The following is a 14,665-nucleotide window of genomic DNA, read 5'->3' as shown; positions in this document are numbered from 1 at the left end:
CGTCTTTTCTGTGGCAGCTGGCATGGAGATAACATGTAATGGGATAGACTTCATATAATATACCTGAGGCGCTAATGTTTTCAATGCTAACAACTGGATAGTCCATTCTGAAGGGCCTATTCATCAAACGATAAGTGGGCCGGTAACAATGCGGAATCGCTAGTTTCCACATATTTTAGTTACCGGGCCATTCATCAATAGGGGTCCAATAGGATCCCCCCTCTTCCCCCAGTATTCAGCAAACTCCGAAAACTGAATAGGGTATCAGCATAAGTGTCCATGTCTGAGTGACAGTTATGTGACTGTGCCCTTATTGTACACGGTCCTCACCCCTCTCACCTCTCCTGGTGTAAGGAGTCACAGTCATCACATGTATCTGCACCTGCACTACATACACCTCCTAAATGGTGTATCTGCACAAGTGTCCATGTCTTGATTCACAGTTATGTGATTGTGCACTTATTGTACACGGTCCTCACCCCTCTCACCTCTCCTGGTGTAAGGAGTCACAGTCATCATCACATGTATCAGCACCCACACTACATACACCTCCTAAATGGTGTATCAGCACAAGTATCCATGTCTGAGTCACAGTTATGTGACTGTGCCCTTATTGTACACGGTCCTCACCCCTCTCACCTCTCCTGGTGTAAGGAGTCACAGTCATCATCACATGTATCAGCACCTGCACTACATACACCTAAATGGTGTATCAGCAGAAGTGTCCATGTCTGAGTCACAGTTATGTGACTGTGCCCTTATTGTACATGGTCCTCACCCCTCTCACCTCTCCTGGTGTAAGGAGTCACAGTCATCATCACATGTATCAGCACCCGCACTACATACACCTCCTAAATGGTGTATCAGCACAAGTGTCCATGTCTGAGTCATAGTTATGTGATTGTGCCCTTATTGTACATGGTCCTCACCCCTCTCACCTCTCCTGGTGTAAGATGTCACAGTCATCATCACATGTATCAGCACCCGCACTACATACACCTCCTAAATGGTGTATCAGTACCAGTGTCCATGTCTGAGTCACAGTTATGTGACTGTGCCCTTATTGTACATGGTCCTCACCCCTCTCACCTCTCTGGTGTAAGGAGTCACAGTCATCATCACATGTATCAGTACCTGCACTACATACACCTCCTAAATGGTGTATCAGCACAAGTGTCCATGTCTGACTCACAGTTATGTGACTGTGCCCTTATTGTACACGGTCCTCACCCCTCTCACCTCTCCTGGTGTAAGGTGTCATAGTCCTCATCACATGTATCATCACCCGCACTACATACACCTAAATGGTGTATCAGCACAAGTGTCCATGTCTGAGTCACAGTTATGTGACTGTGCCCTTATTGTACACAGTCCTCACCCCTCTCACCTCTCCTGGTGTAAGGAGTCACAGTCATCATCACATGTATCATCACCTGCACTACATACACCTCCTAAATGGTGTATCAGCACAAGTGTCCATGTCTGAGTCACAGTTATGTGACTGTGCCCTTATTGTACACAGTCCTCACCCCTCTCACCTCTCCTGGTGTAAGGAGTCACAGTCATCATCACATGTATCATCACCTGCACTACATACACCTCCTAAATGGTGTATGAGCACAAGTGTCCATGTCTGAGTCATAGTTATGTGATTGTGCCCTTATTGTACATGGTCCTCACCCCTCTCACCTCTCCTGGTGTAAGGAGTCACAGTCATCATCACATGTATCAGCACCCGCACTACATACACCTCCTAAATGGTGTATCAACAGAAGTGTCCATATCTGAGTCACAGTTATGTGACTGTGCCCTTATTGTACATGGTCCTCACCCCTCTCACCTCTCCTTGTGTAAGGAGTCACAGTCATCATCACATGTATCAGCACCTGCACTACATACACCTCCTAAATGGTGTATCAGCACAAGTGTCCATGTCTGAGTCACAATTATGTGACTGTTCCCTTATTGTACATGTTCCTCACCCCTCTCACCTCTCCTGGTGTAAGGAGTCACAGTCATCATCACATGTATCAGCACCTGCACTACATACACCTCCTAAATGGTGTATCAGCACAAGTGTCCATCTCTGAGTTACAGTTATGTGACTGTGCCCTTATTGTACACGGTCCTCACCCCTCTCACCTCTCCTGGTGTAAGGTGTCGCAGTCATCATCACATGTATCAGCACCCGCACTACATCCACCTCCTAAATGGTGTATCAGCACAAGTGTCCATGTCTGAGTCACAGTTATGTGACTGTGCCCTTATTGTACACGGTCCTCACCCCTCTCACCTCTCCTGGTGTAAGGAGTCACAGTCATCATCACATTTATCAGCACCTGCACTATATAAACCTCCTAAATGGTGTATCAGCACAAGTGTCCATGTCTGAGTCACAGTTATGTGACTGTGCCCTTATTGTACATGGTCCTCACCCCTCTCACCTCTCCTGGTGTAAGGTGTCACAGTCATCATCACATGTATCAGCACCCGCACTACATACACCTCCTAAATGGTGCATCAGCACAAGTGTCCATGTCTGAGTCACAATTATGTGACTGTGCCCTTATTGTACATGGTCCTCACCCCTCTCACCTCTCCTGGTGTAAGGAGTCACCATCACATGTATCAGCACCCGCACTACATCCACCTCCTAAATGGTGTATCAGCACAAGTGTCCATGTCTGAGTCACAGTTATGTGACTGTGGCCTTATTGTGCACAGTCCTCACCCCTCTCACCTCTCCTGGTGTAAGGAGTCACAGTCATCATCACATGTATCATCACCTACATTACATACACCTCCTAAATGGTGTATCAGCACAAGTGTCCATGTCTGAGTCATAGTTATGTTACTGTGCCCTTATTGTACATGGTCCTCACCCCTCTCACCTCTCCTGGTGTAAGTTGTCATAGTCCTCATCACATGTATCATCACCCACACTGCATACACCTAAATGGTGTATCAGCACAAGTCTCCATGTCTGAGTCACAGTTATGTGACTGTGCCCTTATTCTACACAGTCCTCACCCCTCTCACCTCTCCTGGTGTAAGGAGTCACAGTCATCATCACATGTATCATCACCTGCACTACATACACCTCCTAAATGGTGTATCAGCACAAGTGTCCATGTCTGAGTCACAGTTATGTGACTGTGCCCTTATTGTACATGGTCTTCACCCCTCTCACCTCTCCTGGTGTAATCAGTCACAGCCAACATCACATTTATCAGCACCTGCACTACATACACCTCCTAAATAGTGTAGCAGCACAAGTGTCCATGTCTGAGTCACAGTTATGTGACTGTGCCCTTATTGTACATGGTCCTCACCCCTCTCACCTCTCCTGGTGTAAGGAGTCACAGTCATCATCACATGTATCAGTACCTGCACTACATACACCTCCTAAATGGTGTATCTGCACAAGTGTCCATGTCTGAGTCACTGTTATGTGACTGTGCTCTTATTGTACATGGTCTTCACCCCTCTCACCTCTCCTGGTGTAATCAGTCACAGCCAACATCACATTTATCAGCACCTGCACTACATACACCTCCTAAATAGTGTAGCAGCACAAGTGTCCATGTCTGAGTCACAGTTATGTGACTGTACCCTTATTGTACATGGTCCTCACCCCTCTCACCTCTCCTGGTGTAAGGAGTCACAGTCATCATCACATATATCAGCACCTGCACTACATACACCTCCTAAATGGTGTATCTGCACAAGTGTCCATGTCTGAGTCACTGTTATGTGACTGTGCCCTTATTGTACATGGTCCTCACCCCTCTCACCTCTCCTGGTGTAAGGAGTCACAGTCATCATCACATATATCAGCACCTGCACTACATACACCTCCTAAATGGTGTATCAGCACAAGTGTCCATTTCTGAGTCACAGTTATGTGACTGTGCCCTTATTGTACATGGTCCTCACCCCTCTCACCTCCCCTGGTGTAAGGAGTCACAGACATCACATGTATCAGCACCTGCACTACATACACCTCCTAAATGGTGTATGAGCAGAAGTATCCATGTCTGAGTCATAGTTATGTGACTGTGCCCTTATTGTACATGGTCCTCACCCCTCTCACCTCTCCTGGTGTAAGGTGTCACAGTCATCATCACATGTATCAGCACCCGCACTACATACACCTCCTAAATGGTGCATCAGCACAAGTGTCCATGTCTGAGTCACAATTATGTGACTGTGCCCTTATTGTACATGGTCCTCACCCCTCTCACCTCTCCTGGTGTAAGGAGTCACCATCACATGTATCAGCACCCGCACTACATCCACCTCCTAAATGGTGTATCAGCACAAGTGTCCATGTCTGAGTCACAGTTATGTGACTGTGCCCTTATTGTGCACAGTCCTCACCCCTCTCACCTCTCCTGGTGTAAGGAGTCACAGTCATCATCACTTGTATCATCACCTACATTACATACACCTCCTAAATGGTGTATCAGCACAAGTGTCCATGTCTGAGTCATAGTTATGTGACTGTGCCCTTATTGTACATGGTCCTCACCCCTCTCACCTCTCCTGGTGTAAGGAGTCACAGTCATCATCACATATATCAGCACCTGCACTACATACACCTCCTAAATGGTGTATCTGCACAAGTGTCCATGTCTGAGTCACTGTTATGTGACTGTGCCCTTATTGTACATGGTCCTCACCCCTCTCACCTCTCCTGGTGTAAGGAGTCACAGTCATCATCACATATATCAGCACCTGCACTACATCCACCTCCTAAATGGTGTATCAGCACAAGTGTCCATGTCTGAGTCACAGTTATGTGACTGTGCCCTTATTGTGCACAGTCCTCACCCCTCTCACCTCTCCTGGTGTAAGGAGTCACAGTCATCATCACATGTATCATCACCTACATTACATACACCTCCTAAATGGTGTATCAGCACAAGTATCCATGTCTGAGTCATAGTTATGTTACTGTGCCCTTATTGTACATGGTCCTCACCCCTCTCACCTCTCCTGGTGTAAGGAGTCACAGTCATCATCACATGTATCAGCACCCGCACTACATACACCTCCTAAATGGTGTATCAGCCCAAGTGTCCATGTCTGAGTCATAGTTATGTGATTGTGCCCTTATTGTACATGGTCCTCACCCCTCTCACCTCTCCTGGTGTAAGGAGTCACAGTCATCATGACATGTATCAGCACCCACACTACATACACCTCCTAAATAGTGTAGCAGCACAAGTGTCCATGTCTGAGTCACAGTTATGTGACTGTGCCCTTATTGTACATGGTCCTCACCCCTCTCACCTCTCCTGGTGTAAGGAGTCACAGTCATCATCACATATATCAGCACCTGCACTACATACACCTCCTAAATGGTGTATCAGCACAAGTGTCCATTTCTGAGTCACAGTTATGTGACTGTGCCCTTATTGTACCTGGTCCTCACCCCTCTCACCTCTCCTGGTGTAAGGAGTCACAGTCATCATCACATATATCAGCACCTGCACTACATACACCTCCTAAATGGTGTATCAGCACAAGTGTCCATTTCTGAGTTACAGTTATGTGACTGTGCCCTTATTGTACATGGTCCTCACCCCTCTCACCTCTCCTGGTGTAAGGTGTCACAGTCATCATCACATGTATCATCACCCGCACTATATACACCTCCTAAATGGTGTATCAGCACAAGTGTCCATTTCTGAGTCACAGTTATGTGACTGTGCCCTTATTGTACACGGTCCTCACCCCTCTCACCTCCCCTGGTGTAAGGAGTCACAGTCATCACATGTATCAGCACCTGCACTACATACACCTCCTAAATGGTGTATGAGCACAAGTGTCCATGTCTGAGTCACAGTTATGTGACTGTGCCCTTATTGTACATGGTCCTCACCCCTCTCACCTCTCCTGGTGTAATCAGTCACAGTCATCATCACATGTATCAGCACCCGCACTACATACACCTCCTAAATGGTGTATCAGCACAAGTGTCCATTTCTGAGTCACAGTTATGTGACTGTGCCCTTATTGTACACGGTCCTCACCCCTCTCACCTCTCCTGGTGTAAGGTGTCACTGTCATCATCACATGTATCATCACCCGCACTATATACACCTCCTAAATGGTGTATCAGCACAAGTGTCCATGTCTGAGTCACAGTTATGTGACTGTGCCCTTATTGTACATCGTCCTCACCCCTCTCCTGGTGTATGGAGTCACAGTCATCATCACATGTACCATCACCCGCACTACATACACCTCCTAAATGGTGTATCAGCACAAGTGTCCATGTCTGAGTCACAGTTATGTGACTGTTCCCTTATTGTATATGGTCCTCACCCCTCCTGGTGACAACTATCCACTTCTCTGTGACATTTATTCTCACCAATGTCTACATTCACTTCTCCTGAGACTGCGGTATCACCTGTACCAGACTCTAGATATAGCTCTCAGTGACAACTATCCACTTCTCTGTGACATCTATTCTCACCAATGTCTACATTCACTTCTCCTGAGACTGCGGTATCACCTGTACCAGACTCTAGATATAGCTCTCAGTGACAACTATCCACTTCTCTGTGACATCTATTCTCACCAATGTCTACATTCACTTCTCCTGAGACTGCGGTATCACCTGTACCAGGCTTTAGTCATAGCTCTCAGTGACAACTATCCACTTCTCTGTGACATCTATTCTCACCAATGTCTACATTCACTTCCCCTGAGACTGCGGTATCACCTGTACCAAACTCTAGATATAGCTCTGTGACAACTATCCACTTCTCTGTGACAGCTATTCCCACCAATGTCTACATTCACTTCCCCTGAGACTGCGGTATCACCTGTACCAGACTCTAGATATAGCTCTGTGACAGCTATTCCCACCAATGTCTACATTCACTTCTCCTGAGACTGCGGTATCACCTGTACCAGACTCTAGATATAGCTCTGTGACAACTATCCACTTCTCTGTGACAGCTATTCCCACCAATGTCTACATTCACTTCTCCTGAGACTGCGGTGTCACCTGTACCAGACTCTAGATATAGCTCTGTGACATCTATCCACTTCTCTGTGACAGCTATTCCCACCAATGTCTACATTCACTTCCCATGAGACTGCGGTGTCACTTGTACCAGACTATATAAATAGCTCTCAGTGACAACTATCCACTTCTCTGTGACATCTATTCTCACCAATGTCTACATTCACTTCCCCTGAGACTGCGGTATCACCTGTACCAGACTCTAGATATAGCTCTGTGACAACTATCCACTTCTCTGTGACATCTATTCTCACCAATGTCTACATTCACTTCCCCTGAGACTGCGGTGTCACTTGTACCAGACTATATAAATAGCTCTCAGTGACAACTATCCACTTCTCTGTGATAGCTATTCCCACCAATGTCTACATTCACTTCCCCTGAGACTGCGGTATCACCTGTACCAGACTCTAGATATAGCTCTGTGACAACTATCCACTTCTCTGTGACATCTATTCTCACCAATGTCTACATTCACTTCCCCTGAGACTGCGGTGTCACTTGTACCAGACTCTAGACATAGCTCTCAGTGACAACTATCCACTTCTCTGTGACATCTATTCTCACCAATGTCTACATTCACTTCTCCTGAGACTGCAGTATCACCTGTACCAGACTATATAAATAGCTCTCAGTGAGGTGGATCCAGCTACTGATCTGACTCCATGTAGACTTAGATGCCACTGTAGCAATCTAAATGCACAACACACCTACAAAAACTCAGACGTAAAGTAGATCATCAGTATAATACAATACACTTTAATGTCATTAACAAAACAACAACACTGAAGTGTCAATGAAATGTGAATTATTAACACTCCACTATATTATTATATTATAACAAACAAGTAAAACATTTCCATAGTACTGAAGTCGGTGGTGTCTTTTGACAGACACAATCACATCCCGGCTCCAGCAAAATGCACCAACCAGCAGCACAATGGAAAATACGCTGCTGGTAATTATGTGTCCACAAGTGTTCGTGTCTAACGCCGCTGTACACTAGCGCGCCATCTTGGCGTAAATCTCGTACTCCAAGTGACTTCCTCACATGTAAGATTATCTATCACTCTTATCCTAATGCTCAGACACTGTCAGGCAAACATATTCCCAATCTCTCATCTCTGCTCAAGCCTCTAACCCAAGTGACTATTTAGTACATATAACTTCTTACCCCTCCCTCACCCAACCCACCAGCTACTATCTGTGCACAAGATCTGGCTTGTGAGTGACTCTACATACCGTGTGCTGGATGAGCTTGTGGCATTGCAGGCGGTGAGTGTACATACCATGTGCTGGATGAGCTTGTGGCATTACAGGCGGTGAGTGACTGTACATACCGTGTGCTGGATGAGCTTGTGGCATTGTAGGCGGTGAGTGACTACATACCGTGTGCTGGATGAGCTTGTGGAGCTGCAGGCAGACTTACACACTGTGCTGTGACTTGCCCACATTAGGGGAGGGTGTGGGGAAGCCCGATACCCATCAGCCTGCTAGTGAGATAAATCCTCCTGCTTCTATTCATCCCTGTATCTGGTTAGCTGCCTGATGGATTACCCCCATGTGATACATTTTATTTTCTCTGCTGGATTACAGATCACCCGGGAGGGAGGGAAGTGACTGTACAGCCGGAGTATCAGTCAGCTAGGATGCTCTGTGTCTCCTATGGCCCTGTTACCTATGCTGCCTGATGGATTACCCCCATGTGATACATTGTATCTTCTCTGCTGGATTACAGGTCACCCGGGAGGGAGGAAAGTGACTGTACAGCCGGAGTCTCAGTCAGCTAGAACGCTCTGTGTCTCCTATGGCCCTGTTACCTTTGCTGCCTGATTGGTTACCCCCGTGTAATACATTGTATCTTCTCTGCTGGATTACAGGTCACCCGGGAGGGAGGAAAGTGACTGTACAGCCGGAGTCTCAGTCAGCTAGAACGCTCTGTGTCTCCTATGGCCCTGTTACCTATGCTGCCTGATGGATTACCCCCGTGTGATACATTGTATCTTCTCTGCTGGATTACAGATCACCTGGGAGGAAAGTGGCTGTACAGCCGGAGTCTCAGTCAGCATTGCCATGTGGAATTACATATGCCACATTTAATGTTTCCTGTCTGCCATGTACACTTTATTTTATTATGTTGTTGTACTTTAAAAAAAAAGTGCAATAAAAATGACTCAATTAAAAAAATAAAGATTCTCTATGAAACATCTGTGTTGGGATCACCAATGAATGTGAAATAAATAGACATAAGAGTACAGAGAATAAAACGCTGATCAATATTGAGGGATTTGGAATAAATAATTTTTTATCACAATATATAACTATATACAACAAGTGAGAAAGACACGTATATATACACATAAATATGAGCAATTAATGGTAGGGACGTACAGCTCAGAATTTCCTTATTACACGATTCATTCTATAGTCACATTTCTAATTGTCTATCTTTTATTATCTCACTGACTGTATATAATCTATCCATGTTACAGCTAACAATAAGTTATATATTATACATGTGCACCAATGACAGACATCCTCATCTAGTTCTTCCTTGGTGTTAGCAGAACAAGGCAGTGACCCTCCTGATGAGTAGAGGAGACCATTGGGAGCATTGGTGTAACTGAAGGGGGGGGAAATCAAGCAGGGCACATGCACTGGGTACCAGGGCAGGCCCAGGAGAGGGGGTGCCACCGGCCAGGGCATTGTACCCGCACCACCTGCCCCCACCATTACATCCTGACTTTAATGAGAAGACAAGTATGCCTGCTGGGTTGCCTGTAGAGGGCGCTGCAGCGGAAGCTTGCTACTTGGCCCAGACAGTCTTCTTCCCATTCTCTATCCTGACCTGAGAGTTGCCCCCTGCGCCGGTGAAGAGTGATTCTTCCTTCCCTGGGGCTCTCTACGCTTAAGTCACTGCAGGTATATATTGGGGAGCTAAGCTGCAGTGGTAAGGGGGTGGGAGGCTACCGCTCACCGCAAGTGTGTATAGAGGGGGGCGGAGAGGACCAAGCTGCTGCATGGGGGGAACCTCTGCTGACCGCAGGTGTTAGTATATTCATGTGTGGTGCCAGGGAGGGAGGGGGGGCTGGCTGCATGTGTTTATGTAGGCTCTCAGTGTGTATATATGTGAGTGTGTGTATGAGTCAGTGTGTATATGTGTCAGTGTGTGTGTCTGTGTGCTGAGAGAAGGTGGGGGGAGATTGTGTGGCTGAGAGCCTCAGGGGAAGTTACACAGGGGGAATGAGTCTGGTTGAACCACTGTTGTATGATGAACTTAATATTCCTACACAAACAGGCATCATCCGAACGTGTGATAACTGACAGAAGACGCCATCGTCTCAGGGAGGATAGATTTCTTTAGAGGTTCCAGGTTGTGAGAAACCACCATATAGGTAAGGTGTATATGGAATGGAATGTTCTCAGAGTGACAGAAATGGCTGGCGTGTGATATTGGCACGTCCTTTCCGGTATGTGACCACTTTCATTTTTTTTTATGTATTTTACTACAGGGTGGTAGTGCCAATCTTAAACTTGCCCTGGGCTCTGAAGGCCCTAGTTACGCCTCTGATTGGGAGATGCTGAGAGAGGTTACAGAGAGTAGATTGGAGGCATGAGGTGATTGGGGACTGTCAGTAGTGATACTGATATCACCCATGATGATGGTGGAGATGTCTGAGGATAGGAAGTGAGGGAACCAGGCAGAAATATGTTTCAGAGATTGTTGGGGTGGGCGACAGACAGCAACACGCAGAGAGAAAGGGGTGACAGTCCTGACAGAATGTACAAATGATGTAATGTGAGTGAAGGTAGCAGCACAGACGGTGTAAGGGTTAGCATTACTGCCTCACAGCACTGAGGTCATGGGTTCGTTTCCCATCACAGCCCTACCTGTGTGGAGTTTGTATATTCTCCCTGTGCTTGCGTGGGTTTCCTCCGAGTACTCCGGTTTCCTCCCACACCAAAAATATACTGGTAGGTTCATTGGCTCCCAACAAAAATTAACCCTAGTGTATATGTGCGTGTGCATGTGACAGCGAATGTTGGCCCTGATTCAGAGCCGGACGCTCTAACAGAGCGCTCGCTCTGAATCAGGGCCGTCCCTCTGAAATTAAGAGCGGCCTCTTGGCCGCTCGCATATCGGTGACCACCCACAGCTATAGCGAGCGGCCAAAATGATGGTCGCGATGGTCAAGACCATCGCGACCATTGGGCTTGCAACGAGACCCTTGCGGTAGGGTCTCATGTGCCGCAAGCCCTGGAGTGCTTTTGGTTCTATCAGAGCCAAAAGCACTCCCATGGGAACGCCTCCGTCTGGCCAGCCACAACCCCGGCACACCCACCAAAGGGGGCGTGCTGTCACTCACCATCGACAGCACACCCCCTTTGGTGCGAGACCCATAACGACGGTTTGGCCGTCGTTATTCGGGTCTCGCGCATGCGCACGACGGAGCCGCCTCCGTCGTGCATGCGCACTAGGGCAACATCAACCCGCTTGCGAGCGCTCAACGCTCGCGAGCGGGTCTGAATTAGGCCCATAGAGTGTAAGCTCCACTGGGGCAGGGACTGATATGAATGGCCAAATATTCTCTGTAAAGCGCTGCGGAATATGTGTGCGCTATATAAATAACTGGTAATAAATAAAAATAAGGTACCTGTGGGAGAACTGTGGATGTGATAGATTGGGACAGTAATATTCCAACCCCATTTCCTTTACTATTACCAGCCCTGGAGGTGTGTGTGACGTGTAGGTGACAATGCTGCAGGGGAGGGAGTGTCTGATTGTGTGAGCCATGTTTCTGTTATCGCCAGAAGGTTGAGGTTATTTGAGGTAAAAGTCATGGATGGATGTAAATATGTTGCAGACAGAGCAGCATTCCATAAGGCACATTATAGTGACTGGGAGGGTGATGGGAGAAACATGATGTTTGTGGTTAGCTGAATTTATATTATGTTATGAGTGGGGCCTGGATTTGAAGATATGTCACCAGCTAATAGAAGTAGGAGAGATAATTATAGTTGTAAGACGTGTATGAAAGATTTTTATGGTGACAGGTCAAGGATGTTTGTCAGTGTATATAGCTCATATGTGTATATAAGAGGGGAGTAGAGTAATGAGGAGGCAATGTGTACAGAGGGGTGATATACAGGGAGAGTGACGGATGTAATAGCCTTAGAGAAGATACCATGGGTGATATAGGAAAAAGTTCATGTGTGTATATAAGAGGGGAGTAGAGTAATGAGGAGGCAATGTGTACAGAGGGGTGACATACAGGGAGAGTGACGGATGTAATAGCCTTAGAGAAGATACCATGGGTGATATAGGAAAAAGTTCATGTGTGTATATAAGAGGGGAGTAGAGTAATGAGGAGGCAATGTGTACAGAGGGGTGACATACAGGGAGAGTGACGGATGTAATAGCCTTAGAGAAGATACCATGGAGTGATATAGGAAAAGCTCATGTGTGTATATAAGAGGGGAGTAGAGTAATGAGGAGGCAATGTGTACAGAGGGGTGACATACAGGGAGAGTGACAGATGTAATAGCCTTAGAGAAGATACCATGGAGTGATATAGGAAAAGCTCATGTGTGTATATAAGAGGGGAGTAGAGTAATGAGGAGGCAATGTGTACAGAGGGGTGAGATACAGGGAGAGTGACAGATGTAATAGCCTTAGAGAAGATACCAAGGAGTGATATAGGAAAAAGCTCATGTGTGTATATAAGAGGGGAGTAGAGTAATGAGGAGGCAATGTGTACAGAGGGGTGACATACAGGGAGAGTGACGGATGTAATAGCCTTAGAGAAGATACCATGGAGTGATATAGGAAAAGCTCATGTGTGTATATAAGAGGGGAGTAGAGTAATGAGGAGGCAATGTGTACAGAGGGGTGATATACAGGGAGAGTGATGGGTGTAATAGCCTTAGAGAAGATACCATGGAGTGATATAGGAAAAAGCTCATGTGTGTATATAAGAGGGGAGTAGGGTAATGAGGAGGCAATGTGTACAGAGGGGTGATATACAGGGAGAGTGACGGATGTAATAGCCTTAGAGAAGATACCATGGGTGATATAGGAAAAAGCTCATGTGTGTATATAAGAGGGGAGTAGAGTAATGAGGTGGCAATGTGTACAGAGGGGTGATATACAGGGAGAGTGACGGATGTAATAGCCTTAGAGAAGATACCATGGAGTGATATAGGAAAAAGCTCATATGTGTATATAAGAGGGGAGTAGAGTAATGAGGAGGCAATGTGTACAGAGGGGTGACATACAGGGAGAGTGATGGATGTAATAGCCTTAGAGAAGATACCATGGAGTGATATAGGAAAAAGCTCATGTGTGTATATAAGAGGGGAGTAGAGTAATGAGGAGGCAATGTGTACAGAGGGGTGACATACAGGGAGAGTGACGGATGTAATAGCCTTAGAGAAGATACCATGGAGTGATATAGGAAAAGCTCATGTGTGTATATAAGAGGGGAGTAGAGTAATGAGGAGGCAATGTGTACAGAGGGGTGAAATACAGGGAGAGTGACAGATGTAATAGCCTTAGAGAAGATACCAAGGAGTGATATAGGAAAAAGCTCATGTGTGTATATAAGAGGGGAGTAGAGTAATGAGGAGGCAATGTGTACAGAGGGGTGACATACAGGGAGAGTGACGGATGTAATAGCCTTAGAGAAGATACCATGGAGTGATATAGGAAAAGCTCATGTGTGTATATAAGAGGGGAGTAGAGTAATGAGGAGGCAATGTGTACAGAGGGGTGATATACAGGGAGAGTGATGGGTGTAATAGCCTTAGAGAAGATACCATGGAGTGATATAGGAAAAAGCTCATGTGTGTATATAAGAGGGGAGTAGGGTAATGAGGAGGCAATGTGTACAGAGGGGTGATAAACAGGGAGAGTGACGGATGTAATAGCCTTAGAGAAGATACCATGGGTGATATAGGAAAAAGCTCATGTGTGTATATAAGAGGGGAGTAGAGTAATGAGGTGGCAATGTGTACAGAGGGGTGATATACAGGGAGAGTGACGGATGTAATAGCCTTAGAGAAGATACCATGGAGTGATATAGGAAAAAGCTCATGTGTGTATATAAGAGGGGAGTAGAGTAATGAGGAGGCAATGTGTACAGAGGGGTGACATACAGGGAGAGTGATGGATGTAATAGCCTTAGAGAAGATACCATGGAGTGATATAGGAAAAAGCTCATGTGTGTATATAAGAGGGGAGTAGAGTAATGAGGAGGCAATGTGTACAGAGGGGTGACATACAGGGAGAGTGACGGATGTAATAGCCTTAGAGAAGATACCATGGAGTGATATAGGAAAAGCTCATGTGTGTATATAAGAGGGGAGTAGAGTAATGAGGAGGCAATGTGTACAGAGGGGTGAGATACAGGGAGAGTGACAGATGTAATAGCCTTAGAGAAGATACCAAGGAGTGATATAGGAAAAAGCTCATGTGTGTATATAAGAGGGGAGTAGAGTAATGAGGAGGCAATGTGTACAGAGGGGTGACATACAGGGAGAGTGACGGATGTAATAGCCTTAGAGAAGATACCATGGAGTGATATAGGAAAAGCTCATGTGTGTATATAAGAGGGGAGTAGAGTAATG

Source organism: Taudactylus pleione, unplaced genomic scaffold (assembly GCF_031769625.1).
Source record: "Taudactylus pleione unplaced genomic scaffold, aTauple2 ptg001238l, whole genome shotgun sequence".
In the NCBI taxonomy this organism is placed as follows: Eukaryota; Metazoa; Chordata; class Amphibia; order Anura; family Myobatrachidae; genus Taudactylus; species Taudactylus pleione.
Note: the sequence above shows the minus strand (reverse complement) of the source record.